The sequence below is a fragment of the Triturus cristatus genome, chromosome 12 (genome assembly GCF_964204655.1).
Source record: "Triturus cristatus chromosome 12, aTriCri1.1, whole genome shotgun sequence".
Lineage (NCBI taxonomy): Eukaryota > Metazoa > Chordata > Amphibia > Caudata > Salamandridae > Triturus > Triturus cristatus.
Genome location: NC_140595.1, coordinates 11614400 through 11641617, shown reverse-complemented (window position 1 = coordinate 11641617; position 27218 = coordinate 11614400). Strand labels below are relative to the sequence as shown.

Genomic DNA, 27218 nt, shown 5'->3' with positions numbered 1-27218 from the left:
AAAGGAGGTATTACACTACAATCCCCAGAAGCCCCGGAACCCGTCATCCCGGAAACAGGAAGTTGCCCCCGCCCAGCCGGAACTACAAAGAAGCGCTGCTCCCACAGGAGGGGGCTTGTCAATCCAGAAGTTCCGGATCCTTGAGCTGCTCGCTGTAAAGCCACAACCAGCGCGTCGCCAGGAGCGGCGCATCCTCAGGCTTCGGTGTTTGTTTTCCTGGTGCCAAGCCTTCGGGATATTTGCCCCCATTCCACGAGACTCGGTCGGCGGAAGGTGTTGTCCCCGCAGGACGACCGAGTCTCACTCCTGCCACAGACCTCAGGACAAGGGTAGCGGTTGCAGACGCTTCCCTCCATCGTCGCCCCGGTACCTTGGATTCTGCGGTGACGTAACCGTATGGAATCCGACATTCCCTACTGCACGACGGACGCTACGGTCAGGTAACGAACAGGCCCTGAATCCCCAAGGCCTTGCTGATTTTGGTTTTGTTTCTTGTTGTTTTTGTTTTGGTTTTCAGAGAAGCTCACGGGCCAAAGTCACGTGATACTTCTAGCGCTTGCGCTTTTCCTCCTTGCTGATTTTTGGGTGCATTGCCTACCTCGAGTTGCCTGTTCTTCCTTGATTTCCCTTATTATTCCCCGGAGCACTATTCCTTCGACGTCACCCTGATTGCTGCTGGGAGAACCGGTCCAGTCATCCCCGTGCTTCATTTCCAGCTCCATTCCCAGAACACCCCAACTCTCTCACAGGTACAGACAACGTCAGGAAACCGAGGTCCCGCAAAAGGGAGGAACTGGGGTGGGTCTGCCTACCTTCTCAATTGTTCTTCTCTCTCTCTCTTCCCCTGTGCAGTTTCCTTCACTGACCTGGCTGAATACTTAAGTTACCCGGAAGACCGGAGAACGCTGTGGTGTCACATATTATTTCCCCTTCTTCCGTACCTTCCCCAGAGGGCAGTTCCCATAGCGGAGAGTATTCCCATTTCCCTGTGAGGTGCTGCGCCCTGGGGAATCTAAGGGGTTATTCGTCAGTCATCGTTCCTGCTGGTGTTCTACAGAGGTTAGTGGCTATCACAGGTCGCAAGCTGCTAGCGTCACGACATCTGCTAAACCTAGAGAGCGGTGGAGGGTCTTCTGCTAAATCTAGAGAGCAGTGAGGGTCTTCTGCTAAACCTAGAGAGCAGTGGAGGGTCTTCTGCTAAACCTAGAGAGCAGTGGAGGGTCTTCTGCAAAACCTAGAGAGCGGTGAGGGTCTTCTGCTAAACCTAGAGAGCAGTGAGGGTCTTCTGCTAAATCTAGAGAGCAGTGAGTGTCTTCTGCTAAACCTAGAGAGCGGTAAGGGTCTTCTGCTAAACCTAGAGAGCAGTGGAGGGTCTTCTGCTAAACCTAGAGAGCAGTGGAGGGTCTTCTGCTAAACCTAGAGAGTGGTGAGGATCTTCTGCTAAACCCAGAGAGCGTTGACGGTCTTCTGCTAAACCTAGAGAGCGGTGAGGGTCTTCTGCTAAACCTAGAGAGCGGTGACTGCTAAACCTAGAGAGCGGTGAGGGTCTTCTGCTAAACCTAGAGAGCGGTGCAGGGTCTTCTGCTAAACCTAGAGAGCAGTGGAGGGTCTTCTGCGAAACCTAGAGAGCGGTAAGGGTCTTCTGTTAAACCTAGAGAGCGGTGAGGGTCTTCAGCTACACCTAGAGAGTGGTGAGGGTCTTCTGCTAAAGCTAGAGAGCGGTGAGGGTCTTCTGCTAAACCTAGAGAGCGGTGAGGGTCTTCGGCTAAACCTAGAGAGTGGTGAGGATCTTCTGCTAAAGCTAGAGAGCGGTGAGGGTCTTCTGCTAAACCTAGAGAGCAGTGGAGGGTCTTCTGCTAAACCTAGAGAGCGGTGAGGGTCTTCGGCTAAACCTAGAGAGCAGTGGAGGGTCTTCTGCTAAAACTAGAGAGTGGTGAGGATCTTCTGCTAAACCTAGAGGGCGATGAGGGTCTTCTGCTAAACCTAGAGAACAGTGGAGGGTCTTCTGCTAAACCTAGAGAGCAGTGGAGGGTCTTCTGCTAAACCTAGAGAGCGGTGAGGATCTTATGCTAAACCTAGAGAGCGGTGAGGGTCTTCTGCTAAACCTAGAGAGTGGTGAGGATCTTCTGCTAAACCTAGAGAGCAGTGAGGGTCTTCTGCTAAACCTAGAGAGCGGTGAGGGTCTTCTGCTAAACCTAGAGAGTGGTGAGGATCTTCTGCTAAACCTAGAGAGCGGTGAGGGTCTTCTGCTAAACCTAAAGAGCAGTGGAGGGTCTTCTGCTAAACCTAGAGAGCGGTGAGGGTCTTCTGCTAAACCTAGAGAGCGGTGAGGGTCTTCTGCTAAACCTAGAGAGCGGTGAGGGTCTTCGGCTAAACCTAGAGAGTGGCGAGGGTCTTCTGCTAAACCTAGAGAGCGGTGAGGGTCTTCTGCTAAACCTAGAGAGCGGTGAGGGTCTTCTGCTAAACCTAGAGAGCGGTGAGGGTCTTCTGCTAAACCTAGAGAGAAGTGGAGGGTCTTCTGCTAAACCTAGAGAGCGGTGAGGGTCTTCTGCTAAACCTAGAGAGCAGTGGAGGGTCTTCTGCTAAACCTAGAGAGCGGTGAGGGTCATCTGCTAAACCTAGAGAGCGGTGGAGGGTCTTCTGCTAAATCTAGAGAGCAGTGAGGGTCTTCTGCTAAACCTAGAGAGCTGTGGAGGGTCTTCTGCTAAACCTAGAGAGCAGTGGAGGGTCTTCTGCAAAACCTAGAGAGCGGTGAGGGTCTTCTGCTAAACCTAGAGAGCGGTGAGGGTCTTCTGCTAAACCTAGAGAGCAGTGAGGGTCTTCTGCTAAATCTAGAGAGCAGTGAGGGTCTTCTGCTAAACCTAGAGAGCGGTAAGGGTCTTCTGCTAAACCTAGAGAGCAGTGGAGGGTCTTCTGCTAAACCTAGAGAGTGGTGAGGATCTTCTGCTAAACCCAGAGAGCGTTGACGGTCTTCTGCTAAACCTAGAGAGCGGTGAGGGTCTTCTGCTCAACCTAGAGAGCGGTGACTGCTAAACCTAGAGAGCGGTGAGGGTCTTCTGCTAAACCTAGAGAGTGGTGCAGGGTCTTCTGCTAAACCTAGAGAGCAGTGGAGGGTCTTCTGCTAAACCTAGAGAGCAGTGGAGGGTCTTCTGCTAAACCTAGAGAGCGGTATGGGTCTTCTGTTAAACCTAGAGAGCGGTGAGGCTCTTCAGCTAAACCTAGAGAGTGGTGCAGGGTCTTCTGCTAAACCTAGAGAGCAGTGGAGGGTCTTCTGCTAAACCTAGAGAGCAGTGGAGGGTCTTCTGCTAAACCTAGAGAGCGGTATGGGTCTTCTGTTAAACCTAGAGAGCGGTGAGGGTCTTCGGCTAAACCTAGAGAGTGGTGAGGGTCTTCTGCTAAACATAGAGAGCAGTGGAGGGTCTTCTGCTAAAGCTAGAGAGCGGTGAGGGTCTTCTGCTAAACCTAGAGAGCGGTGAGGGTCTTCGGCTAAACCTAGAGAGTGGTGAGGATCTTCTGCTAAAGCGAGAGAGCGGTGAGGGTCTTCTGCTAAACCTAGAGAGCAGTGGAGGGTCTTCTGCTAAACCTAGAGAGCGGTGAGGGTCTTCGGCTAAACCTAGAGAGCAGTGGAGGGTCTTCTGCTAAAACTAGAGAGTGGTGAGGACCTTCTGCTAAACCTAGAGGGCGATGAGGGTCTTCTGCTAAACCTAGAGAGCAGTGGAGGGTCTTCTGCTAAAACTAGAGAGTGGTGAGGATCTTCTGCTAAACCTCGAGGGCGATGAGGGTCTTCTGCTAAACCTAGAGAACAGTGGAGGGTCTTCTGCTAAACCTAGAGAGCAGTGGAGGGTCTTCTGCTAAACCTAGAGAGCGGTGAGGGTCTTCTGCTAAACCTAGAGAGCAGTGGAGGGTCTTCTGCTAAACCTAGAGAGCGGTGAGGGTCTTCTGCTAAACCTAGAGAGCGGTGGAGGGTCTTCTGCTAAATCTAGAGAGCAGTGAGGGTCTTCTGCTAAACCTAGAGAGCAGTGGAGGGTCTTCTGCTAAACCTAGAGAGCAGTGGAGGGTCTTCTGCAAAACCTAGAGAGCGGTGAGGGTCTTCTGCTAAACCTAGAGAGCAGTGAGGGTCTTCTGCTAAATCTAGAGAGCAGTGAGTGTCTTCTGCTAAACCTAGAGAGCGGTAAGGGTCTTCTGCTAAACCTAGAGAGCAGTGGAGGGTCTTCTGCTAAACCTAGAGAGCAGTGGAGGGTCTTCTGCTAAACCTAGAGAGTGGTGAGGATCTTCTGCTAAACCCAGAGAGCGTTGACGGTCTTCTGCTAAACCTAGAGAGCGGTGAGGGTCTTCTGCTAAACCTAGAGAGCGGTGACTGCTAAACCTAGAGAGCGGTGAGGGTCTTCTGCTAAACCTAGAGAGCGGTGCAGGGTCTTCTGCTAAACCTAGAGAGCAGTGGAGGGTCTTCTGCGAAACCTAGAGAGCGGTAAGGGTCTTCTGTTAAACCTAGAGAGCGGTGAGGGTCTTCAGCTACACCTAGAGAGTGGTGAGGGTCTTCTGCTAAAGCTAGAGAGCGGTGAGGGTCTTCTGCTAAACCTAGAGAGCGGTGAGGGTCTTCGGCTAAACCTAGAGAGTGGTGAGGATCTTCTGCTAAAGCTAGAGAGCGGTGAGGGTCTTCTGCTAAACCTAGAGAGCAGTGGAGGGTCTTCTGCTAAACCTAGAGAGCGGTGAGGGTCTTCGGCTAAACCTAGAGAGCAGTGGAGGGTCTTCTGCTAAAACTAGAGAGTGGTGAGGATCTTCTGCTAAACCTAGAGGGCGATGAGGGTCTTCTGCTAAACCTAGAGAACAGTGGAGGGTCTTCTGCTAAACCTAGAGAGCAGTGGAGGGTCTTCTGCTAAACCTAGAGAGCGGTGAGGGTCTTCTGCTAAACCTAGAGAGCGGTGAGGGTCTTCTGCTAAACCTAGAGAGCGGTGAGGGTCTTCGGCTAAACCTAGAGAGTGGCGAGGGTCTTCTGCTAAACCTAGAGAGCGGTGAGGGTCTTCTGCTAAACCTAGAGAGCGGTGAGGGTCTTCTGCTAAACCTAGAGAGCGGTGAGGGTCTTCTGCTAAACCTAGAGAGAAGTGGAGGGTCTTCTGCTAAACCTAGAGAGCGGTGAGGGTCTTCTGCTAAACCTAGAGAGCAGTGGAGGGTCTTCTGCTAAACCTAGAGAGCGGTGAGGGTCATCTGCTAAACCTAGAGAGCGGTGGAGGGTCTTCTGCTAAATCTAGAGAGCAGTGAGGGTCTTCTGCTAAACCTAGAGAGCTGTGGAGGGTCTTCTGCTAAACCTAGAGAGCAGTGGAGGGTCTTCTGCAAAACCTAGAGAGCGGTGAGGGTCTTCTGCTAAACCTAGAGAGCGGTGAGGGTCTTCTGCTAAATCTAGAGAGCAGTGAGGGTCTTCTGCTAAACCTAGAGAGCTGTGGAGGGTCTTCTGCTAAACCTAGAGAGCAGTGGAGGGTCTTCTGCAAAACCTAGAGAGCGGTGAGGGTCTTCTGCTAAACCTAGAGAGCGGTGAGGGTCTTCTGCTAAACCTAGAGAGCAGTGAGGGTCTTCTGCTAAATCTAGAGAACAGTGAGGGTCTTCGGCTAAACCTAGAGAGTGGTGAGGGTCTTCTGCTAAACATAGAGAGCAGTGGAGGGTCTTCTGCTAAAGCTAGAGAGCAGTGAGGGTCTTCTGCTAAACCTAGAGAGCGGTGAGGGTCTTCGGCTAAACCTAGAGAGTGGTGAGGATCTTCTGCTAAAGCGAGAGAGCGGTGAGGGTCTTCTGCTAAACCTAGAGAGCAGTGGAGGGTCTTCTGCTAAACCTAGAGAGCGGTGAGGGTCTTCGGCTAAACCTAGAGAGCAGTGGAGGGTCTTCTGCTAAAACTAGAGAGTGGTGAGGATCTTCTGCTAAACCTAGAGGGCGATGAGGGTCTTCTGCTAAACCTAGAGACCAGTGGAGGGTCTTCTGCTAAAACTAGAGAGTGGTGAGGATCTTCTGCTAAACCTCGAGGGCGATGAGGGTCTTCTGCTAAACCTAGAGAACAGTGGAGGGTCTTCTGCTAAACCTAGAGAGCAGTGGAGGGTCTTCTGCTAAACCTAGAGAGCGGTGAGGGTCTTCTGCTAAACCTAGAGAGCAGTGGAGGGTCTTCTGCTAAACCTAGAGAGCGGTGAGGGTCTTCTGCTAAACCTAGAGAGTGGTGAGGGTCTTCTGCTAAACATAGAGAGCAGTGGAGGGTCTTCTGCTAAAGCTAGAGAGCGGTGAGGGTCTTCTGCTAAACCTAGAGAGCGGTAAGGGTCTTCGGCTAAACCTAGAGAGTGGTGAGGATCTTCTGCTAAAGCTAGAGAGCGGTGAGGGTCTTCTGCTAAACCTAGAGAGCAGTGGAGGGTCTTCTGCTAAACCTAGAGAGCGGTGAGGGTCTTCGGCTAAACCTAGAGAGCAGTGGAGGGTCTTCTGCTAAAACTAGAGAGTGGTGAGGATCTTCTGATAAACCTAGAGGGCAATGAGGGTCTTCTGCTAAACCTAGAGAACAGTGGAGGGTCTTCTGCTAAACCTAGAGAGCAGTGGAGGGTCTTCTGCTAAACCTAGAGAGCGGTGAGGGTCTTCGGCTAAACCTAGAGAGCAGTGGAGGGTCTTCTGCTAAAACTAGAGAGTGGTGAGGATCTTCTGCTAAACCTAGAGGGCGATGAGGGTCTTCTGCTAAACCTAGAGAACAGTGGAGGGTCTTCTGCTAAACCTAGAGAGCAGTGGAGGGTCTTCTGCTAAACCTAGAGAGCGGTGAGGGTCTTCTGCTAAACCTAGAGAGCAGTGGAGGGTCTTCTGCTAAACCTAGAGAGCGGTGAGGGTCTTCTGCTAAACCTAGAGAGCGGTGGAGGGTCTTCTGCTAAACCTAGAGAGCGGTGAGGGTCTTCTGCTAAACCTAGAGAGCGGTGAGGGTCTTCTGCTAAACCTAGAGAGCGGTGAGGGTCTTCTGCTAAACCTAGAGAGCGGTGAGGATCTTCTGCTAAACCTAGAGAACGGTGAGGGTCTTCTGCTAAACCTAGAGAATGGTGAGGATCTTCTGCTAAACCTAGAGAGCGGTGAGGGTCTTCTGCTAAACCTAAAGAGCAGTGGAGGGTCTTCTGCTAAACCTAGAGAGCGGTGAGGGTCTTCTGCTAAACCTAGAGAGCGGTGAGGGTCTTCGGCTAAACCTAGAGAGCGGTGGAGGGTCTTCTGCTAAACCTAGAGAGCGGTGAGGGTCTTCTGCTAAACCTAGAGAGCGGTGAGGGTCTTCTGCTAAACCTAGAGAGCAGTGGAGGGTCTTCTGCTAAAGCTAGAGAGCGGTGAGGGTCTTCTGCTAAATCTAGAGAGCAGTGGAGGGTCTTCTGCTAAAGCTAGAGAGCGGTGAGGGTCTTCTGCTAAACCTAGAGAGCGGTGAGGGTCTTCGGCTAAACCTAGAGAGCGGTGGAGGGTCTTCTGCTAAACCTAGAGAGCGGTGAGGGTCTTCTGCTAAACCTAGAGAGCGGTGAGGGTCTTCTGCTAAACCTAGAGAGCGGTGAGGGTCTTCTGCTAAACCTAGAGAGCGGTGAGGATCTTCTGCTAAACCTAGAGAACGGTGAGGGTCTTCTGCTAAACCTAGAGAGCAGTGGAGGGTCTTCTGCTAAACCTAGAGAGCGGTGAGGGTCTTCTGCTAAACCTAGAGAGCAGCGGAGGGTCTTCTGCTAAACCTAGAGAGCGGTAAGGGTCTTCTGCTAAACCTAGAGAGCGGTGGAGGATCTTCTGCTAAACCTAGAGAGCAGTGGAGGGTCTTCTGCTAAACCTAGAGAGCAGTGGAGGGTCTTCTGCTAAACCTAGAGAGCGGTGGAGGGTCTTCTGCTAAACCTAGAGAGCAGTGAGGGTCTTCTGCTAAACCTAGAGAGCAGTGGAGGGTCTTCTGCTAAAGCTAGAGAGCGGTGGAGGGTCTTCTGCTAAACCTAGCGAGAAGATGAATCCTGCTGCTTGAGTACAGGTGAGGTTTGGTCAGAAGTCTTAGGTCAGAGCAGCAAGGAGGGAACGAGAAACGCTGGGTCAGAGAGTTATTGAAGGTTTGGAGGAGGGCATGAGGACTTCATTCGTTGAGTTCTCGTCACCGAGGAGGTGAAGATGTCATTCACAACTAAAGGGTTTGAGTGAGGCTTCGAGACTTGTGAGGATGGAGTGAAGTGCTTTGGGTAAGACTCATGGGACGTGCACTGGTATTTTGTGCTTCATACATTAAGTTCAATGTGGTTTGTGTCTAATTTTGTTGATCTTTTCGAGGAGGAATTCTATGGTGATCACTGATTTTCGATCTTGGAATTGGTAGTTCTGGGAGTTATTGACGCAAGTGCGTTTCTATAGGGCCTTGCTCCAATATTGACTTCGTAGATGGCGGCTAGATAGCAGTTACTTTGGTAAATGGTTTCCTTTGTTTTGTTTCAAGGACAAGCTTGTTTTCAGGGGATATGTGCAGAACCAGGGACGTCTCTTGTTTGAATCCTGTGTCCCAGCGGGTAGAGGGCTTGATTGATTTCAGTGTGACTAGCCCTGCTTGTGTGTGTGTTGTGTGTTTTTGTGAACCTTGTGGCTTGGAGTTTTGCTGGACTTGTGAAGCACCGTCTTCTCGTCCTCAGTCGGTGAGGAGGTCTTTACTGAGATGTTACGGTCGCAGAGTTGCGGAGGGCGGTTCTTGGATATCCTGCAGGGTAGGTTGCGTGCATTCCCCAGCTGAAACATGAAAGAAGTTACTCTTTGATTTCCAGTTGGTCCAAAACATTATTTACCCACCTTAATTCCCCAGAGAAACTAGGCTCTCTGATACAGAACTGAATTATTACCAAATACTGACAAAAGTTAGATCTTTGCTCGGAAAGCGTGCTCTTTGTGATTTGTTGCAAATTCGTACCGCTGTCTTTGAGAAAGTAGCATTTAAAGAGGGGCTCGGGTTAGGCAAAAGGGGGCAAAAAAATGTGAGGTATATCTAGGTGGTTGAACCCACGGCAGTCCTGCAATACTTAAAAAGCAATAACATGGGCTTCTAATGAGCAAGGGGGTTTTTCCCTGATGGCCATGTCGGTACTGCGGTACTGAGCAATCTTATTGGCTAGCCACAATTCTGAAGAAAATGTTGCAGCTGCCATTACACAGCTCATGGACTCAGTGCCCCTGTCCAGAACAATACCCTGATCCCCAGACATTAGTTTGGGGCCCAGAGGGACCACCCCAAGAGGTTAAAATATGTTTATGAGGCTGTAGATACCATGGTACTGCTGCCGTGACCCTCCCATGAGGTACTATGGTACTCCTGCGATGCCCGGTACACAATCTTCACCCCATGGTACAGAGGTACCATACAAGCTTCTCCGAGGACACGTGTCTAGTACCACAAGAGTACCAGGATCACTGAAAGAATGTAAGCAAACGTGACGAAAAAACAGGTTAGCAGCCCATTGGAGGTTGGGTGGCCGCGGGGTGAGACCAAGTGGCCAACCTCCGTTACACATGGCCAAAGGCCGTGGACAGTGGAGGAAGTAGCTGTAGGGTGTCCGAGGGGGGTGAGTGCATGTTCAAGTTTGAATATGATCACAAAATAAAAGAAATTCACAGAAAAAGACACATGTTAAAGTGACCTTATAATTGGGTATGGTAATAGGGTCTTCTGTTTAAAAAAACAGAAATTCAATGAAAAAAACAAAGGCTACACTGATGTTATAGGAGGTGTTGAAAAGAGATAAAAATGTATTTTAAAAAACCCAAAAAACACAAGCTATAGTTTAGTGAGCTAACAGTACCTTGGACCATTGTCACTACTTATGACCTCACATATTACAGCACTCATAATGTGTTAAATTACATCATTGATGACATCAATACATATACATATGTTTACCTAAAAAACACAGTTAAAGTGCAGAGATGGTTACAAAATCAATCCAGAAAAAGTCACTGAAATTCGGAAGTTATGGTTAGGATCAGAATTCATATTTTGCTCAACAGTCATTCAAAGCACAACTTGCACATCCCACACAAGTCTCTGAGGTGATAGTGGCACATTGCATCAGTGTCAGCCGTGGTATAGGCGTATCTGATGCCCAGGAAGCAGCAGATATACGGTACAGCAGTGACACCCTGTGGTCAGTCATTTTTTAAAAATTATTATAATTATTATTAAATTGGCACAGTTAATTAAAACCATTGCAATAAAATGTCATCACAGCACTGCTACCACGTTAAAAGCACAGTGAAGCAAACCATCGAATTTCAATTCATACCCATATTACTGACGAGGCAGTCTAGTAGTTACTGATGTAATCACTTGACGAGCTTCTAAAACCAAGGATAAAATGATTTGGTGCAGAGACACTAGGGCAAAGTGCAAAAATAGTCTGTGATTAGTATTTGGGTTGGAGGAGCTGGTAGGGCGGGGGCAGAAGGGGGAGAAAGCAGATTGTCCAAGAGTCTCACATATTTCCCAGACCTTGCAAGCACTTGAATGTCTGGGGAAGTAAAGCAGAGAGCAGATGCCTCCCAACATGTGCTGAAGCCCCTTTTTAGATATAAGGGTGGTCAGTCACAGTATAGAGCATCTAAGCTGAAGCTGTGACACCTTGTGGTCCCTCACATTATGGCATTGATGAAGCCTTGGTGGTGAAGACCAATGGTGCAGCAGTGGCACCTTGTGGTCAATCACAGTATGGCGCTAGCTTGAAGCCCTGGCAGGAGCTCATCTCTGGGGCAATAGTGACACTGCATGGTGTTATCTGAAACCCAGGAAAACAGCAGATTTATGGCACACCAGTGACACCCTGTGGTCAGTCACAGTATGACATTGGGTCACGCCCTGGGGGAGCAGATCTACCGAGCTAGCTGTAAGTATACAACTTGTGGTTAGTCACATTATGGCACAGGCTAGTGCCCAAGTGGTACAGATCTATGGCACAGCAGTGCCAACCTGTGATCAGTCAAAGTACGGCATTATCTGAAGGTCTGCGGGGGAACTGGTCTATGGTGCAGCAGTGACACCCTGTGGTTGTTCATAGTATGGCATTATGTGAAGGTCTGCAAAGAACAGTTCTATGATGCAGCAGTGCCAACCTGTGGTCAGTCACAGTATGGCATCATCTGAAGACCTGCAAGGAACCGGTCTATGGTGCAGCAGTGACACCCTGTGGTCCATCACAGTATGGCATTATCAGATGACGTGCAAGGAACAGCTCTATGGTGCAGCAGTGACACCCTGTGGTCAGTCACAGTATGGCATTATCAAAAGGCGTGCAAAGAACAGCTCTATGGTGCAGCAGTGACACCCTGTGGTCAGTCACAGTATGGCATTATCAGATGACGTGCAAGGAACAGCTCTATGGTGCAGCAGTGACACCCTGTGGTCAGTCACAGTATAACATTATGTGAAGGTCTGCAAAGAACAGTTCTATGGTGCAGCAGTGATACGCTATGGTCAGTCACAGTATGGCATTATCTGAAGGTCTGTAAGAAACCAGTCTATGGGGCAGCAGTGACACGCTGTGGTCAGTCACAGTATGGCATTATCTGAAGGTCTGTAAGGAACTAGTCTATGGGGCAGCAGTGACACCCTGTGGTCAGTCACAGTATGGCATTATGAGAAGGCGTGTAAGGAACAGCTCTATGGTGCAGCAGTGACACCCTGTGGTTATTCACAGTATGGCATTATGAGAAGGCGTGTAAGGAACAGCTCTATGGTGCAGCAGTGACACCATGTGGTTATTCACAGTATGGCATTATCTGAAGGTCTGTAAGGAACTAGTCTATGGTGCAGCAGTGACACCCTGTGGGTATTCACAGTATGACATTATGTGAAGGTCTGCAAAGAACAGTTCTAGGGCGCAGCAGTGCCAGCCTGTGGTCAGTCAAAGTATGGCATTATCTGAAGGTCGGCAAGGAACCGGTCTATGGTGCAGCTGTGCCAACCTGTGGTCAAAGTACGGCATTATCTGAAGGTCTACAAGGAAATGGTCTAAGGTGCAGCAGTGCCATCCTGTGGTTATCCACAGTATGGTATTATGTGAAGGTCTGCAAGGAACCGGTCTATGGTGCAGCAGTGACACCCTGTGGTTATTCACAGTATGGCATTATCTGAAGGTCTGTGAGGAACCGTTCTATGGTGCAGCAGTGACACTCTGTGGTCAGTCACAGTATGGCATTATATGAACGTCTGCAAGGAACCGGTCTATGGTGCAGCAGTGACACCCTGTGGGTATTCACAGTATGGCATTATCTGAAGGTCTGCAAGGAACAGTTCTATGGTGCAGCAGTGACACCCTGTGGTCAGTCAAAGTATGGCATTATGTGAAGGTCTGCAGAGAACAGCTCTATGGTGCAGCAGTGCCAACCTGTGGTCAAAGTACAGCATTATCTGAAGGTCATCAAGGAACCGGTCTTAGGTGCAGCAGTGCCATCCTGTGGTTATCCACAATAATGCATCATGTGAAGGTCTGCAAAGAACAGTTCTAGGTGCAGCAGTGATACGCTGTGGTCAGTCACAGTATGGCATTATCTGAAGGTCTGTAAGGAACAGGTCTATGGTGCAGCAGTGACACCCTATGGTTATTCACGGTATGACATTATATGAAGGTCTGCAAGGAACCAGTCTATGGTGCAGCAGTGACACCCTGTGGTCAGTCACAGTATGGCATTATGAGAAGGTGTGTAAGGAACAGCTCTATGGTGCAGCAGTGACACCCTGTGTTCATTTATGGGATGGCATTATCTGAAAGCCTGCAAAGGACAGCTATGTTGTGCAGTAGTGACATCCTGTGGTCAGTCACAGTATGGCATTATCAGAAGGCGTGAACAGAACAGCTCTATGGTGCAAAAGTGACACTCTGTGGTAAATCACAGTATTGTATTAGCCGAAGCACTGGAAGGGCAGATCTGTGGTGCAGTAGTGACACCATGTGGTCAGTAAGAGTATGACATTCGTTCAAGCCCTGGAGTGAACAGATCTACTGAGCTGCCAGAACACCTTGTGATTAATTACAGTATGACACTAGGTAGTGTCTTGGAGGTGCAAATCTCTCGTGCAACAGTGACACTCTGTGGTCAGTCACAGTATGTCATTATGTAAAGGTCTGCAAAGAACAGCTCTATGGTGCAACAGTGACACCCTTTGTTCATTTATTGAATGGCATTATCTGAAAGCCTGCAAGGGACAGCTCTATGGTGCAGCAGTGACAACCTGTGGTCCGTCACAGTATGACATTATCAGAGGGCGTGCAAGGAACAGCTATATGGTGCAGCAGTGACACCCTGTGGTCAGTCACAGTATGGTCAAGGTTGAAGCCGAAGAGAAAGCAGATCCACGGTGCATGAGTGATATAGTCTGGCCAGTTATGGTATGACGCTGGCTTCAAAACCTGGAGGGAGCTGATATATAGAGTGCAGCAGTGACACACAGTGGCCCGTCAGCTTAGGACAGGAGGGAGCAGAGAGACTCTGTGAAAAGTCTGCACCTACCAGGCTTGAAGCCCCAGGAGGGGTGGGGGGCAGTCTCTGCTATTGTGGGTCGCCACAGAGCCCATTTATTTGACACAGTTCAAACTTCAGGCACCTGCTGTAGACCAGGGCCTGCTCTAGGGGGCAACGCTATATGCATTGAGAAGACCATAGGGTCTGAGCAGAGCACAAGATCTGCTAGGACTCTGAGCCTGGTCTGCAACACCGACCAGGGCGAGTTCTGGGAACTTGCAGCCTTGTGCGCGCTGAAGCGTCTTATCAGCAGAGCACACACCTCTTGTGTCTGATCACAGCACACGCGCTTTCCTCACCAACACCCTGCCCCCACCAGTTAGTAGCACAGACACCCAACATGCGCTGGTCACAGACAGAACACCACCATTACCGACAACCGGTATCCATCGCAGGACACCAAGCCACTACAGGCCACCGACAGCTGGCGCAGGCCACCAACTTCTACCAGAGGCTACTGACACCTAACACGAGCTACCAACTTTTACCAGAGGCCACTGACGGCCTCTGCAGGCCACTGGGAGCTACAACGGGACACTTACAGCTACCACATGCCAGCAATAGCTACCACAGGTCGCCAACTTCTACCAGAGGCCACTGACAGCCAGCGCAGGCCACTAACGGCTTCCACAGGCCAGTCAAAGCTACCACAGACTACTAACTTCGACTGAAGACAAAAGACTTCCACATCAGGCTACTAACTTCTACTGCAGACTACTGACAGCTATCCCCGGTCACCAACCCTTATACAGGCTGCCAGCAGCTACGTCAAACCACCTACAGGTACTAGAACATCAGCTTCCCGACTGGCTACTGATGGCCACGAAAGAAAACTGCCATCTATCACAGGCCCCCAACAACTAATGCAGGCCGTCAACAGCCACCACAGGCTACCAACACCTCTAACTGTTACTACAAGCTTCTGAAGCCCTCCGACACCAGACAGGCCACTGAAGGCTGCTACAGCAACTATCATCCACACTGGCCACCAAGTATCAGGGACACAAACAAATAGCACAGGACAGATATCACAGGCCACCGAACCACCAAATGCCACCAACTCCAACCACAAGCCACCAGCAGCTACCACAGGACATCGGCTGCTACCACTGGCCACCTGCAGCTATCACAGGAAACTGAGAGATGCGACAAGCCGCCACCAATTGCCTCAGGCCATTAAGAGATACATCAGGCCACCCATCGCCTACCGTAGGCAACCAACAGCTACCACATGACAGCCAGATATGATATGCTACTGTCCACTACTGACTGGTATCACAAGACACTGACAAGTACCTCTGGACAAACCAGTTGGTATAGGTGTCACAACCACTCCCAGAGGACACAGAGAGATACCAAAGACCACTGTCAGCCACCCCTGGCCACCGCCTGCTAATACAGATCACCGTCAGCTACCACAGGTCACAAACAGTGGCCACAGGACACCGACCGGTTCCACAGGCCATCAACAGATACCACATGCACCACAAGCCTCTGACGCCCACCACATACTCCTGCAGACAACCAACAGCTACCACTGGACATCAGCAGATTCTACAAGCCTCTGACACCCAGCATAGCCCACAAGGCCCTCCACTGCCCACTGATAGCAGCTACAAGGAACTGACTGCTACCACAGTTCACTGAAGTCCACTGGACCTGGCCACCAACGCCAACCACAGGGCACAAGCTCCCACCAGAGGCTACAGGCAGGTGTGGGCTACCAGCAAGAGCTGCAGACAGCTGGAACCAACCAGAGGCCACCAGTGACTTCCACAGGCTCTTGCGGGCTACCAGCAAGAGCTGCAGACAGTGGTATCCGACCAGGGGCCACCAGTGACTCCCACAGGCTCTGGTGGGCGACCAGCAAGAGCTGCAGACAGCGGTATCCGACCAGTGGCCACCAGTGACTTCCTCAGGCTCTTTTGGCTACCAGCTAGAGCTGCAGAAAGCGGTATCCGACCAGGGGCCACCAGTGACTTCCACAGGCCAAGGGCACTTTTGGGCTACCAGCAAGAGCTGCGGACAGTGGTATCTGACCCAGGGCAACCAGTGATTTCCACAGGCCACAGGCTCTCGTGGGCTACCAGCAAGAGCGGCGGACAGCTGTATCCGACCAGTGGCCACCAGTGACTTCCACAGGCTCTCGTGGCTATCAGCAAGAGCGGCGGACAGCTGTATCCGACCAGTGGCCACCAGTGACTTCCACAGGCTCTCGTGGCTATCAGCAAGAGCTGCAGACAGCGGTATCTGACCAGGGGCCACCTGTGACTTCCACAGGCCACGGGTTCTCGTGGCTACCAGCAAGGGCTGCAGACAGAAGTATCCGACCACTGGCCACCAGTGACTCCCTCAGGCTCTCGTGGCTACCAGCAAGAGCTGCAGACAGCTGTTTCTGACCAGTGGCCACCAGTGACTCCCTCAGGCACTCGTGAGCTACCAGCAAGAGCTGCAGACAGTGGTATCTGACCAGGAGCCATCAGTGACTTCCACAGGCCACAGGCTCTCGTGGGCTACCAGCAAGAGCTGCAGACAGCGGTATACGACCAGTGGCCACCAGTGACTCCCTCAGGCACTCGTGGGCTACCAGCAGGAGCTGCAGACAGCTGGAACCGACCGGGGGCCACCAGTGACTCCCACAGGCTCTGGTGGGCGACCAGCAAGAGCTGCAGACAGCGGTATCCGACCAGGGGCTACCAGTGACTCCCACAGGCTACAGACACTTCCCTCGGCCAGCAGCAGGCACCTGGGGTGGCCACGCATTTCTCCGGCACCGTCTGTGGTCCCTCGGAACTCGACACAGGCCACCGACGACCCGACCAGACTCCGGGCCCGAGCAGAGCCAGTGCGAAGGGCAGGTGGAGGCCCGGGGAAGAGGGGCACAGCTGTCCCGGGCTCCATGGAGGTCCCTGGCGGCCGGACCCCAGCGTCCCCTGTGTGTGAGTACAACCCTCTCTTACCCCCACAGCTCGCAACGTTTCCAAGTTAGAATGCGTGTCCCCTGTTGTTGACATGCTGTCCCAGTGGAATTTACAATTGGAATGATTGGGGTTGAGGAAACTTTTGTGAGGGAGGGGTATGAAGACGGCCATTTTACCACTAGAAACATGAGTGATGGTCACTTGATAAACTCTTACACCTTCCTTGCCAGCCGTACAGTTTCCCTCACACACACGCTCTACCTCACACCTCAGATGGTCCTCTCCCCGCTGCCAGGACTGTCTCTCCCTCACATACCCATCTCTCCCTAACTCTCTCCCTCACACCTCTGATGGTCACCTCCTCGCTGCCAGGACTCTGTCCCTCCCTCACACACATGCTCTCCCTCACTCTCTCCCGCACACCATAGATGGTCACCTCCCCACTGCGAGGACGTTCTCCCTTCCGCACACACATGCTCTCCCTCACACCTCAGTTGGTCGCCTCCCTGCTGCCAGGACTCTCTTCCTCCCTCACACACGCTCTCTCTCACATCTCACCCTCCTCGCTGCCACGACTCTGTCCCACCCTCACACACATCCTCTCCCTCACTCTCTCTCACACCTCAGATGGTCACCTCCCCGCTGCCAGGACCTTGTCCCTCCCTCACACACACGCTTCCCTTACTCTCATCCTCATACCTCAGATGGTCACCTCCTCTCTGCCAGGACTCTGTCCCTCCCTCACACACATGCTCTCCCTCACTCTCTCCCGCACACCATAGATGGTCACCTCCCCACTGCGAGGACGTTCTCCCTTCCGCACACACATGCTCTCCCTCACACCTCAGTCGGTCGCCTCTCTGCTGCCAGGACTCTCTCCCTCCCTCACACACGCTCTCTCTCACATCTCACCCTCCTCGCTGCCAGGACTCTGTCCGTCCCTCACACACCCATCTCCCTCACTCTCTCTCTCGCACCTTAGATGGTCACATCCCCGCTGCCAGGAGTCCGTCCCTCCCTCACTCTCTCCCTCACACCTTAGATGGTCCCCTCACCTCTGCCAGGACTCTGCCCCTCCCTCGCCGGAGGTGTTGCCCTCTGCACAGTAGTATCCCTCAGGTATGTGATATGTTCATATTCGGTCAGGGCCCATAAAACAATAAATATTTGAGTAGGGCGCGGGCGAGGCCCAGCCTGGGAAGGCTGCTGGCACCTGGGCCGGGCAGGAGGCTGGGGCAGAGTCCAGACATCTGGAGGAGAAGCAGCAGGCTCGGGGCTGGGAGGGCTCGGAGGACCCAGGTAAGGCGGGACCCCGGGGCACAACGCATGAATGAATAGTATTACTGTTTATATAGCGCTTTCTTAACACCCAGCGAGGCTTTAAGCGCTCAGGAGGGGTCGGAGAACCGAGATAAGGCGGGCCCCGGGTCACAACGCATGAATGAATTAAATTACTGTGTATATAGCGCTTTCCAAACCCCCAGCGAGGTTTAAAGCGCTTTGAAGGGGTCTGGAAACCGAGGCAAGGCGAGACCCGGGGGCACAACGCATGAATGAATTGTATTACTATTTATATAGCGCTTTCCATACCCCTAGCGTGGCTTAAAGCGCTCTCCTGGGTTGTCTTGTTAGATTAAGTTCATAGCGCTTCATACCAATCACGATGTCGGGAAGCGCTTCGATTAGCATCGGGTTGGACGGAGATACCTGGGGCACAGAAGTAGCCCGTGGGCCCCAGGGGCACATGAACCTCAGAGGGCCCCAGGGGGTGGGGGCTGCAAGTATTGGATCACAGGGGCCAAGAAAGTGGTGGCGAACCTCGGTGGCAAAGGGGGCAGAATCATGCTGGCTACTGCCCCTTTACAGAAACTCCCCTCCCCTAGGATAGAACCGCAAGGTCGCATGGGATACAGCAGAATGCACACATTTCCAGCGAGGGGGCAAAGACACCCAGACGTTTAAGGGGCCTTCCTTGCTCGTTCACCGCTAGGAGCCCGCTTCAAGGCGCTATTATTGGCCGAGAGCGCCGGAGCGCTGGGCCCCAGCTCCGAAGACATCTTTCTGGCGGTGAGAAGTGAAACGTCACTCGTTTTGGCCTCGATGCGTTCCCGAGTCCGCTAGGGGCAGAGGGGGCATCGTGGGGGCGCCAGGGGACGAGCGTGGCACCGAGGGGCCTTGCGGGGGCAGGGGCCTCTTGCAGCCGTTTTCTGCCCCAGTGACCCTGGGCAGCGCTGCGCCGCTTTCACATTGGAGGAATGCCACGCAGGCTAGGCGCTAGAGGGCACACTCTTCTAAAAGGATACGGCAGGCGCTCATTAGCAGTTTGTCGAAGTATGGGGGTGTTTACCACACAGGGTGAGGTATTTACCACTGGAAGTAAACACCTCCTATGCAATAGGAACACGAGGCATACCGTTCAGAATTGGTTTTGAACGCACCGGATTTCACGCTTGGCCTGTTTTTTCCAGCTCTCCTCCGATATATCCCGGCAGGTGTGGCCTGCTTCAATTTATCAGGAAAAGCTGCCAGGGTGAGATTGTAACCAGACAACTCCCAGAGATGACGTCCGTGTAAACACGTGTTGGCACAGGGGTCGCAATGTAGCTCCGAACCCGCAGAGAGGGCCCTGGTGTGACATGTCCCTTTGGAAAGGGAGGCCTCTCTGGCAACCCGAAGATTGCACCAACCAAGCGCAAATCCGCCGGGGTGGCAAATGCAAAAAGAACAATTGACGGACAGAATGCAGAACAATGTCATACATTCACCCCAGTATAGAGAGATCTGGGCCTAAATCCATCGTTTTTTCCTGACCATGGTCCCAGTTTGGACCCAGCCATATGCAAATCAGTCTTTTCCCTGTGCCTCATGGGAACAGTCCAGCCCGAACTGCCAAGCCAGGTCTTCCCTGGACTAGAAACAAGTATCCTAGGACCGGTTTGGGGCACACACTTCAATGCCACCTGCTAACTGGCGCCCCCAGGTGGGTCAACGGGCACACATTTCAATGCCACCAGACAACGGGTGCCCCCAGGTGGGTTGCAGGGCGCACACTTCAATGGCATCTGGCAACGGGCGCCCCCAGGTGGGTCAGAGGTTGCAAACCTCTTTTAAAGCAGCGCAGGACATGAGGTGTTTTTACCGGAGACCGTATCCGGCAGCTGTTTTTGAGCCGGACCCGGCTGGGTCCAGTGAGCTATGCAGAATTCTTCCCAACCTACAGCTGGACACACTCAGCTGGCACACTGTCTGCTTTACATTCTGAGCAGCAACCTGCAGGAGGTAAAGGTGGCCTTCCAGGCTTCAGTTTCAGCTGAGCACAAACAAAGGCCTGATTTAAAAAGCCATCAGCCCTACTTCTGTTCAAGTATGATCCTGGCTGGGAGCTATCTCGAGTCTCCAACCTTGATGCCAATGCAGTGGAAGGAAACAAAGACACACACTTAAGAGAAACTATGGTGTGGAGGCAGGGTTTAACTTTGTGCGACCCCCTGTGTATGAGATATCCATGCACTGTAAGAACCTCAGATGTGACTGTGTGTAAGAGTAAACACAAGAATGATTTTAATAGCGCTTACAGTATTTTTCAATTTAATTTGTTCTATAGCGCTACTCTCTCCAATGCAGGGTGTCGAAGCACTTTACATCTCACACACACACACACACACATACACGTGTTACCATCCTTGTGGGGACTATGTGTGAATACCTGCCTTGTGGGGACTAACCTTTCCCAATGTTTATACAACACACTAATAACAGAAAAATGTTAAGAAAAAATTCATGATACAGGATCCTGCTTCAAATTTGCAAATATATTGTTATTTAATCGCGTGCACAGCACCATCCTTGTGGGGACTTGAACACGTGCTACCATCCTTGTGGGGACCTAGTCCGTAAAACTATTTGTGATTGAATACAGTCTAAGGCACATGGCTAAATGTTTATTTTATCAACAATATACACAAACAACATTATAATCTATTCATATATGAATTGCTGCATATACACTAGGGGTATACATGAAGACAGATTATGTTAATGTGCCAGAACATATCATATCGTGCTTATAGAAAGAGACTTTAAGCTGTATTTAACCTATGTATTAGTGCTTACACTCTTAGAAGATGAGGAAACTAACACATAAGAAATTAACATATGGAACAAAGGAATGTGGTCAAGTTGAACCCAGAGCTTGATTAGCTGCTTACATTTTTGCCAAAATAGATGTTCAAGTCCCGACCTGGATAGTGGGTGAAGATCATTGTGTTTAAGTCTCCATAGAAATAGTGTGTACATTCAAAGCTTATATCCCATTATAAAGAGTGTGAAGCTAATGATGTTCAAGTCCACACAGAGGTTGTGTGTAATTATAGGAATGCTCAAGTCCCCACAGAGATGGTATGTTATTATAGCGATGTGTAAGTCCCCACAGAGATAGTGTGTTATCATAGAGATGTTCAAGTCCCCACAGAGATGGTGTGTTATTATAGTGATGTTCAAGTCCCCACAAATATAGTGTGTTATTACAGTGTTGTTCAAGTCCCCACAAAGATAGTGTGTTATTATAGCGATGTTTAAGTCCCCACAGAGATAGTGCATGAAGGTGATTGTGTGTAAGTCCTCATTAAAATAGGGCCCAATTCACAAAGGTAAACTTAGACAAACAGTCTAACTTTACTACTTTTTCCAGTATTCACAAAGGTAAATTTAGACCAAAAGTCTAACTTTACTACTTTTCAGTATTCACAAAGCCCCATACAGAGAATGTGAAGCTGATGATGTTCAAATCGAAGCAAACACAAGGAGATGATGGACGGAGTGCTGAAACGTTTCAGTCACTCACCTCAGTCACAGATCTGGGTTTAGTCCATCATCATTCTTTAGCTCACTTCCTCACCCCAGCTCAGACCCGGCTATATGCAAATCAGTCTTGACCCTGTGCCTCATGGGAACAGTCCAGCCCGAACTGCCAAGCCAGGTCTTCCCTGCACCGGAAATAAGCATCCTGGGACAGGTTTCAGGTAACACCCCCTCATTAGTCAGGCTAGCTAGAATCCAGTGGCAAAGTGAGGAAGGGACCCACGTCTGGGCATACTCTGCCAACTTAGGGAGAACAAAGCACACACACAGAGATTATGGATGGAGTGTTGAAACGTTTCAGCCACTCACCCCTAGTCACAGATCTGGGTTGAATCCATCATTGTTCTTTAGTTCACTTTTCCACCCCAGTTCAGACCCAGCTATATGCAAAGCAGTCTTAACCGTGTGCTTTATGGCATCCCTGGTGCTTCAAGCCGAAACAGAGCTTGTGTTTACTTACAGGAATGCCTAAGTCCCCACAGAGATAATATGTTTTTATAGTGATGTTCAAGTCCCCACAAAGTTAGTATTTTATTATAGTTTTTTTCAAGCCCCACAAAGATAGTGTGTTTTTATGGCTATGTTTAAGTCCCACAGATATAGTGCATGAAGATGATTGTGTTTCAGTCCTCATTAAAATAGGGCCCGATTCACAATGGTAACCTTAGACAAAAAAAATCTAACTTTTCTACTTTTCAGTTTCAACAATGTAAACTTAGACCAAAAGTCTAATGTTACTACTTATCAGTATTCACAAAGCCCCATACAGAGAATGCAAAGCTGATGATGCACAAGCCAAAACAGAGCTTGTGTGTAATTACAGGAATATTCAAGTCCCCACAGAGATGGTTTGTGACTATGATATTACCACAGTTGCCAAAGAGAATGTGTGTGATTATAGACATGCTCAGGTCTCCACAGAGATAGTGTGTGATTATAGACATGCCCAGGTCCCCACAGAGATACTGTTTGATTATAGAGATGTCCAGGTCCCCACAGAGATAGTGTGTGATTATAGACATGCCCAGGTCCCCACAGAGATAGTGTGTGATTATAGACATGTCCAGGTCCCCATAGAGATAGTGTGTGATTATAGACATGTCTAGGTCTCTACAGAGATAGTGTGTGATTATAGAGATGTCGAGGTCCCCACAGAGATGTTGTGTGACTATAGTATTACCACGGTTGACAAAGAGAATGTGTGTGATTACAGACATGCCCAGGTCCCCACAGAGATAGTGTGTGAATATAGACATGCCCAGGTCATCATCATCATCATCATCATAGCACACATTTATAGTGCGTGATTATAGTAGTGTAAAAGTCCTCACAGAGATATTGTGCGATTATAGTAATGTTTAAGTCTCCACAGTGCTAATGTGTGATTACAGTCATATTCAAGTCTCCACAGTGATGTGTGTAATGATAGGTATGTTGAAGAACCCATACAGATCGTATTAGTCTGTTGGCTTTTTAAATGAATTAATCCACTAGAGGGATATGTGTTTGATCACTCTCTCATGTGTTTGAATCCTGGAGCTACCACTCAACCTTTGTTCCTTCCAAGGTCTATACAAAGTTGAAACATCTATTTGTTCAGCCTTTTATATTTGGAGTGTAAAATAGAAATTCTTAAACAAGGCTTAAACATTCTCAAAAGTGCCCATGTCAGCTACAAAAGACTTTATCAGTGTTTATGGTCTCATTATTTGAAGGGCAAACATATACAAGAGTCTTACAAACTGTATTCCTGAACTGATCTGGTATGCTCATAATGTAAGATTAGAGAAAGTCACTTGGGCTGACATACAGCTGTCTTTTTCATGGGAATAAAAACCTCAGAATGTGCCTAATTTAATTATAGGAATCTTTCACAATGTTAATTCTTTTTTTAAGGAGTGAGCCCAAATGTTGCACTTCGGTGTGTGTGTGTGTGTGTGGTATAAAACTAGGCTTCCTAAAAGGAGCCGGTGAATCTTTTGTTCAGGAATAGAGAAGGACAATTTGATAGTCATGCACTAGCTGTTTTGTGAGAAAAGAAACCTTAAAATGTGCCCATATTAAAGATAGGAGTCCTTCACAAAGTTTAAAAATGTGTTTTTGGCAGTGGGCATTTTATACATACAGTCTTTAACAATAAGGGCTTCAGTTATGAAAAGTGTTGTATCGATGTGAGAAAGCAGCGATGCAACACTTTTCAGTGCGCCCTCCTTGCGACATGATGGATGTGCCGCATTTGTTGTATGGCGCACCATGTCGCACGGAATGGCAGATACGTCAGGAATCCTGATGTATCTGTCAGCGCGAAACCCACGTATTGCTGGAGTTGTCGTAAGCATGATGCAGCTCCAGCAATGCATGGGGAAAGCCTATTCCCATTGCACTGCATAAACCTTATGCCTGCTGTGAGGCAGGCATAAGGTTGTGACACAGTAGCATCCTAGAAGTAACACAGTGAAATCTGAAAGATTTCACTGTGCCACTTCTACGAGGCTTTTTTCAGGGGAACACCCACCCTACATACATTATACCTGATGCATCACTTTGTAAATATGGTGCAATATGGAGCATTATTTATGCTTCTGGAGCCACACAAAAAGTGACGCAACGGCATGGCAAAAGTGTAACAACGGGTTCATCATTGTTTTAAAAAATATATTTTTATATATTATATCGCCAAAAAACAGGTACAGCCATGGGAACCTGCTTTGCCCCCAGCCTAGCAAATTTATTCCTGGGCTGGTGGGAGGAGCAGGTGGTATGGACTGATGACAATGAATTGTTCACGAGTCATGTGCCATTATGGCTGCGTTATATTGATGACCTTTTCATTATCTGGGACGGGAGCAAGGAAGAAGCTATAAGATTTATACAGAGTTTATCCAACAATGATTTAAATCTTACATTCACACACACCATCAGTGAATTAGTATATGACTTTCTTGACATACATGTAACAGTCCAAGATGATGAATTGGTAACCAATCTTTTCAGAAAGGAAACAGCTGGCAATAGTACAGTGCATGCACGTAGCCATCATCCCAAAACTCTGCTTAATAGCATACCATATGGCGAACTATTGCGTGCCCGTAGAAATTGTAGTACCAATCCAGGTTTTATTAAGGAACAAGATCATATGCTGGATAGATTCAAACTTAGAGGTTATCCTAAGAAAGCTTTGATAGAAGCAGCGGCAAAACTAAAAGATACTGATCAGAAAGATGTTCTATTCAAAACTAATGTGATTGACAAAATTGAACAATCGTCTACTACTCCAAGAATGATCACTATGTACAATGCCAGAGACAACAAAATGAGATACATAATGAGAAAACATTGGGGTCTGATTCAATCAGATTCTGTGATTGGCAAGGTAGTGGGTAACTCCCCTACAGTAACATAAAAGAGAGCACCTTCCTTTAGGGATAAATTGGTTAACAGTTATTATCAAACTGAAGTCCCCACCACCTGGCTGAATAGGAGTAAGGGTTTTTTCAAATCTAATGCCTGCAAGGCATGCTCCAATAGCCATAGCTGCAAAACTTTCACCACATCAAATGGAAAAGAGAGATTGATATCTAAATTTATCACATGTACGACTGATTTTGTAATTTACTGCCTACAATGTCTGTGTGGCTCTCGCTACATAGGCAGCACAAAACTGCCAGTGAAAAAACGCATTGTGGAGCATTTAAGAGCAATAAACAAATCAAGACTTTAACTATCCTGTTGCGAGACATTTTTATAATCTCTACAACAGCAATAATCAGCTCCTAAGCTACATGGGACTTGAACGTATCATGAAAAACATCAGAGGAGGTGACCGGGAAAAACAATTACGTATTCTTGAGTCACGATACATCATTGACCTTAATACAAGTTCCCCCTTTGGCATGAATAAGGAGGAGGAACTAGCAACACATATAGGGGTATAGTAGGCTTTTGCCCCTCTGGTATCCTCCTATGTATCCTCAGCGCTCTATCTCTTTCCGTAGTTGCATTCTGTAGATACATAAGTTAGTGTTAAGACATTTATAGTTTTTTTTAGGGTACACAGGTTTTGTCACTTTACATCTCCCAGTTTTTCCATATTTAAAGTTATTGGTGCATCTTGGGTAGTGACTCATGATTAATGATTGGATAGACCCCATTTGGGGCAGATATCTATTTATAGCACCTTTTTAATAATCTTTTCTAGGTGGTCGGGATCATTCGGTTCCTTCGCCTTTTGGTATAAACAGGGATTATTTCAATAGAATTTTTCAATAGAATTTGAACTATAATTCACAATGCACTTTACCCTGCTCCCCTTTTCCTTTTAATTGTTCACTTATCACTTTGTATCTATGGCACATTTGGTCTGCCCTGCTGCTGTTATTTCAATTACATGACCATTCCTATTATCATTGGGTAGATTTATGGACTACTATACATCTATTTACTGTTTACACACTAATAGGCATTGGAAGTAGGCCACTTGGCCATGATCATACTATATGTGTCTGTCCATAGAGTTTGTACATAAATAGGTTTTGGAGGTAGGCCGCGTGGCCATTATCATATGTTTTGTCCATAAGGGATGTTTTGTCGTTCCTTGCAGTATTTTACTGTTCAGATTTATTTATTTATATATTATAAACAACAAGGATTGGACTGCTGATGCGCTATTTTGAATGGCGTTTGCAATCTAATTTTGTTCATTATTTGCATAGTTCTAGCTCTGTTTATGTTTGTTTTATCTCTATGGACATTATTCTATTAATGTGTTTACGATGTGGCCTTTATTAATTTTGCAATTATTTTTGCATCCATTTGATTAAGGTCCCGTATTTATTCACCATCAATATGATCATGCTGCTTTATCATTAATTTTGATCCTGTTATGATAAGTTTATTTTATTTTATCAAATAACTTTATCAATACCTGGTTGTGCTGACAATTTTTTAGAAACGAGGATTTCTTCAGTTTCTATTGTAAATCATTTCATTGTCCGACACTACATAATTAATTTATTTATCATGTAGAGAATTATGCTACCATCAAATTTGTGGTCGTTTTATGAAATGTAATTTAAACAATTATGATTATCATTATGTTTCACGATTGCGGAGCAAGCAGCATTCAAAGCCAGTATGTTTTCTGTTTCCATGGTTGATACGGCGTGTATTTAACAGCATCTTTACGTTGTGACCTTTGAACCTGACGAAAATCGACAGGCTGAAACCAGTCGTTCTTTTTGCACAATAAACCTTCCCGGTTGGAAACTCTGGTGTGCCGCCTTCTTTCGTAATTGAAAGACTGTTTTCAAAAGTTTGGGGTTTGTCCGCCACGGAAGGCACCGACAGCAAGAGGCAGGCGTATGGCGTTTGGCTGAATTCCTATAACGATATATATATATCTTATAATATTAGTAAAATTTACTTTTTTTAAATATAGTTTGCAATTTTAAATGTGTAATTGAATTTTTAAGAGGCAATTAGATGGGTCTGGTGGCTCTGTGGACTAATGTGTCCACTGCAGGGCCCTGTGTTCAATCTCATGGTCATAGGCTCAAATCCCGGCGGGTCCACTCAGGCTTTCAAACATCAGAGGTCGATAAAATGAATACTGTTGGGTAACAATAAACATCTGTTAGTGCCAAGATGCCTAAGAGTTAATGTGCTATCTACAAATACCTATGTTAAGTAGTTTGTAATTTAATAGCGGGATATTGGGTTTTTGGTTGAATATGGTGGGAGGTTAGTTACATTTTAACTAATTATTTTATAATGTTAAGTAATGTAAGGTAAAATCAATATATAAATGGTTAGTATGTAATGTTTTAATTTTTTAATTGTTCTTTCATTTATTTGGGTTTAATTTCAGATTTTTAATTTATATTTTGTATAGTATAATTAGTTATAGCTAATTTAGCAGCATGTCAGTTTGTAGGGGAATAG

At 48.3% G+C, this 27218-nt stretch overlaps 1 protein-coding gene across 10 annotated transcripts in view; it reads left to right on the top strand.

Moving 5' to 3' along the window:
* The window catches only part of MISP (mitotic spindle positioning), a 209595-nt gene that overhangs the window by 48150 nt on the left and 134227 nt on the right, over positions 1-27218 (top strand). The window contains exon 1 of one of the 10 annotated variants that reach the window (XM_085639013.1): positions 16134-16436. The exons of 6 other annotated variants lie outside the window; for them this stretch is intronic. The gene's annotated coding sequence lies outside the window, so the exon portion shown is untranslated. Of the gene's footprint in view, positions 1-16133; positions 16437-17426; positions 17538-17635; positions 17718-27218 lie in introns of those variants that run through there. 3 more of the 10 variants (XM_085639014.1, XM_085639010.1, XM_085639008.1) reach the window with 3 other exon arrangements.